This window comes from Bos indicus, chromosome 8 (assembly GCF_029378745.1).
Source record: "Bos indicus isolate NIAB-ARS_2022 breed Sahiwal x Tharparkar chromosome 8, NIAB-ARS_B.indTharparkar_mat_pri_1.0, whole genome shotgun sequence".
Classification (NCBI taxonomy): Eukaryota; Metazoa; Chordata; class Mammalia; order Artiodactyla; family Bovidae; genus Bos; species Bos indicus.
Window position 1 is genome coordinate 98,086,749 of NC_091767.1, and position 4,643 is coordinate 98,091,391.

Here is a 4,643-nt window from a genome sequence, read left to right on the forward strand (position 1 = left end):
TGATATTACAATGGTACTGTATACATGTATCCTTTCAAAGGGTTGCAGTACATAAAGAGATATGTGGCATATCTGGGACACTAAAATCACACGGGGTATGATGACTAATAAAAAAGCGTCTGACAAGACTCCTTGTGAGGTTGAGAACCATCACTTGGGCAATCACTAACACACCCCTGAAGATGGCACATTAAAGGAAAGCCATCTGTCCATCTGGATGGCCTAAGAGTTCGTTTTACTGATAGGGGAAGTGAGTCTCTGACAGGCCAAGCGACTTGTCCCAGGTGACATGCACAGGGATCGGCCTAGAAAAGACTTAAATTCTGGCTGAGTGCCCAGTTCACAGTGTGTCATGTTATCCTCACCACCAGAGAGTTTATTTTTCAATCTTTTTGGTTAAAATTATATTTCTTTATAGACAGAAAGGAATAATACAAAGAAAAATTAAATAGTTAACTCACACTGTGAAATGTATATGGAAAACAGTGCAACGAATGCAGACGACCTATGGCTCCTTTACTGAGCGTCTACTGTGATTACGGACCTGTGCCATGTCTCAGATTCCCAAGAAAGTGGACTAGATTATCTTGAAGCTCTCCTTGTCCTGTCATGCTACATAGATTCCCACCTTATGTGTACATCAGGGAGTTGAGGGAACTGCAACAGCATTAATAATAATATACATACTCAGTCCCTAATCACTCATGTTGTTCCAAGTCAAAAGGAGGCTAAACTTCAAAATAATTTCTTGGTTGTGAAACGAATATTGTTTTTTGCTAAGTTGCCCTTTAAACAGCCCACATGGGCTGGCCCACTTTCATGAAGCAGTTCTACACGAGTAAAAATCCCAGGGACAATCCTGCCAAGGTCAAAGCAAAGACTTTCCATTCAGACCATCATCCCTTCTGGCCAAAGTGTGGCTGCCAAAGCTCTTTACATGAGCAAGGGGAGCTAATGAATAGAATTTGCATGGAATAACTTAAGCTGATATTGGCCTTCCAAGAAGACATCTGTGTTGACATCTTACTCTCTCCTTTCTCATCTCTCCTCACTGTTACCAAACTGACCTCTCTAAAATGTATATCCGAGCATGTCATTCCCCTGGTTACTTAATCTGGATGGCTCCTTACTGTCTACAGGACTAGTCCGAACACCTTGACAAGGCACACGAAAGTCTTCTCAGACTGGGTTGTGTCTACCATTTCTGCCTCCTTTTCTGACAACTCCCTCCCCCATTATCCTTTTACCCTTTCAGCTCTATACTTTACTCAAACCAAGAAGCTACTTACTTCTCAAGATAACCTTGTCCTTTCCTATCATTGTTTCTTTGTAGAAGTTATAGTCCTTCTGGGGGATCTACAGCAGACAAACCTTTATCCTTCAATACACAGCTCACATATCACCACACTGGGAAGCCTTCCTTGACTCACTGCTGATTTTCTTCCTCATAATGGACAACTTAAAGATTCATATGATTGCTAATGAAAATAAGACCACAAACTTGCTTCAGGGATGAGACTGTCTTCATCTTTGTATGGTTAGCACATAGTAGGTGTTCATTAGACGACACTGAATGGATGAATAGTAATACTGATTTATGGAATTCAATTAGCACAATTGTTATTGATTTCCACGTAGCCTACCAGAACTGCCCAAATATATAGTCCACATTTACTCCTTAATAATATAACAGTGGTATTCTGCAGTGTTTCTCACAGGGTGGTTAACAACTTAAAATTTCTTAAATTATGTGTGAGAGAAATCTACATGGATATAATATTAAATAACACTGATTTGCATGTTGGAACAATTATTCCTTTTCCAATTCTGTTTCAGTCCTGATGGTGATATAAAGGAGAAAGATTCGGTTTGATGCCATACGACTTCAGCATCTCTCTAAAAACATGTCAAATTTTTTATTTATTTATTTATTTATTTATTGATGCTAATTTCTACATTTATTGTAGACTCTATTTCAGTACTAGAGGTTAAATTTTCATCACCAAAAAATGAGAATAGTCTTACAGCTACTACTAAGGTAATGAGCTGTGAAATTACTTTCCCACTATTGTTCTGAAAATATACCCCTAGATTGTTAAGAGAAATTTCAGCTTCATTCAGATCTGTTAGTTAACTCTTCAGTCATCATCATATACCCCTAGATTGTTAAGAGAAATTCCAGCTTCATTCAGATCTGTTAGTTAACTCTTCAGTCATCATCTACTGTCGGCTTGTCACTCCGCTTCTTGTTCGACCCCAACCAACTAAACACCAGTGTTTCTCAACTCTTCGGCTAAGTGCAATCTTTTCTCCTACTTCTGTGCACACAGGATTAGTCAAGACGATTTTACCCAAATCAGCCTTGACTGCACTAACTCTTCCTCTGTCGACAGGGATCCTATATTCACCATAAGCACTTCATTCTTAGACAGCTTTTGTACTTTTGCTGCTTTCTTGTCTCCTTCGGTGCGAACACCTAGAAGCCTTCTAAGCAGGAAATAGGAAATTTCCAATTCTGTGAAGATCTCAGGTAAAGCTCCAACTGCACCAAGTACTTGCCCCACCATTCTGTCAGCTCGGCACAAAGTGGGGTCAATTTTTGTTCCAACTCCAATAAGACCTCCTGGGGCAGCATACTGAAGATCATTATGCTCTGCGAAAAAGTGATACAATTTTGGAAAAGATAGGTTTACACATGAGTTTTCCTTCACTGTCTTTGGAAACAATACCAGGTCTGACTTCTATCTCCTGGCCCACCTTTAATACTCCTTTTAGAATACTACCACCAGCTACACCCCCCTTAAGGTCATCAACTTCACAGCCAGGTTTGTTGACATCAAAGGATCTAATAACAATTAGTCTGGGTTCTGAAGTAAAGTCTCTTGGGGGTACTGGAATGTTCTTTACTATGTACTCACAGACAACTTCAATATTGTATTTTAGCTGAGCAGAAATTGGGATAATAGGAGCGCCTTCTGCTACTGTACCTTGAACAAATGCAAGGATCTGTTCATACTATTCTTTAGCCTGGCTTTCTTTTACCAAATCAATTTTATTTTGTAGAATCAAAATATGCTTCAGTTTCATGATTTCTATAGCAGCCAAGTGTTCAGATGTCTGAGTCTGAGGACAAGTCTCGTTACCCGCTATCAACAGAAGAGCGGCATCCATCACTGCGGCCCCGTTCAGCATAGTAGCCATCAGAATATCATGGCCAGGACAGTCAACAAAGGAAACATTCCTGACTAATTTGAAGTTCCCTTTGGTCCCTGGAATGTCTGTACGACTCATCAGGTGTGCTACTTCCACAAGATCTACAACATTCTGGCCGAGGACAACTTGGGTCATCAAGTTTATAAATCTTAGCATTAGCATAGTCAAGTTTGATTGTAATATTTCTTTCCAGTTCATTTTTGAAACGGACAGCGTGGACTCCAGAAATAGCTTTTACAACTGTAGATTTCCCATGAGCTACATGACCAATTGTACCTATATTAATTGTGGCTTGTCTGCTGATAACTTCATGTGAAAGTGGCGTCAACTTGGAAACATCCAAAATGGCGAGATCTTGCCGAGAAAGGTGCGGCTGCCCTAAAGTCACACCAGCCTCGCCCCCCGCCATCTTGCCCGGAGAGCTAAATTTTTTATTTTTAAGAAAGAGAGAAGGAACTTAGGATCAAAGAATTCAGTGACAGGAAAGACAGAACAGGACTTAGGATCAGAGACTTCAATGATAGTCAATACCTAGCTAAAGTGTAAGGGCACTGCTTCATTCTCAGTTTTTATTTTCATGGTTACTTTCCAGTTTTACAAAGTGACATTAAATTTTTATTTACTGTCAAGCTATGAATTTTTCTTGTTAAATTTATTTAAGTTATAAAATAAGTCAGTTTAAAGAAAAACAATAAGGAAATATCATTACATGTACTTGTTAGCATTACAAAAATAGAGAGGATGGTATCCAAAGGATGGTATACCTATTATAGCTTGAGTGAATAAAGTCTTAGTAGACAAAAGATCCAGGAGGGTCACAAGTCTTCTGCTTTTGGGTACGTTACTAAACTTCTTTGAGCATGTTTTTATGTAATCATTGCTACTTTTCCTATTCAAATCTGTTACAAAAATCAAGTGAAATAACGTGTATGGAAATGCTTTGGAAAATGTAGAAAGCAACATTATGGTCATCAAAACAACCAGCCTCATCACAGTATACCATTCTTTCCCATCCTGTCTCATCCAGGGTGGTTGAAATTGAACTTTGTTGAGTTCTAATAGATTTAATCTTCTTCATCCCCAAATTTCTGTTAAAACGACCAAGCCTACTTTTAAAATAAGAAAATATCTCAGGAACGGTATCATGAATCGATCAAAATAAATGAGAAATTTCTGCCAGAGGGCCATTTGAGAAAATCACTGACCACTCCACTACCCAAGACCTGTAAAGAGCCTGTAACCACACCCTCAAGTCAGCAATCAACACGTACATACGCTGGGGAACAGGTAAAGGGGTTCCCATTGTAGTGGCATGCAGGATGAAGGGAAGTGCTATCTTCAAACCCACAAATGACCTCTGGAAATTGCAACAGTTCAAGCAATCAAGACAGTGGTGCTGAGGCTTGGGGGTGGAGTATACGTTAGGGGTG

At 39.4% G+C, this 4,643-nt stretch overlaps 1 pseudogene; it reads right to left on the bottom strand.

Annotated features, from left to right (window-relative positions):
- Positions 1-2,167: 2,167 nt before the first annotated feature.
- On the bottom strand, positions 2,168-3,647 carry LOC109563323 (eukaryotic translation initiation factor 2 subunit 3 pseudogene; annotated as a pseudogene).
- Positions 3,648-4,643: the final 996 nt, after the last annotated feature.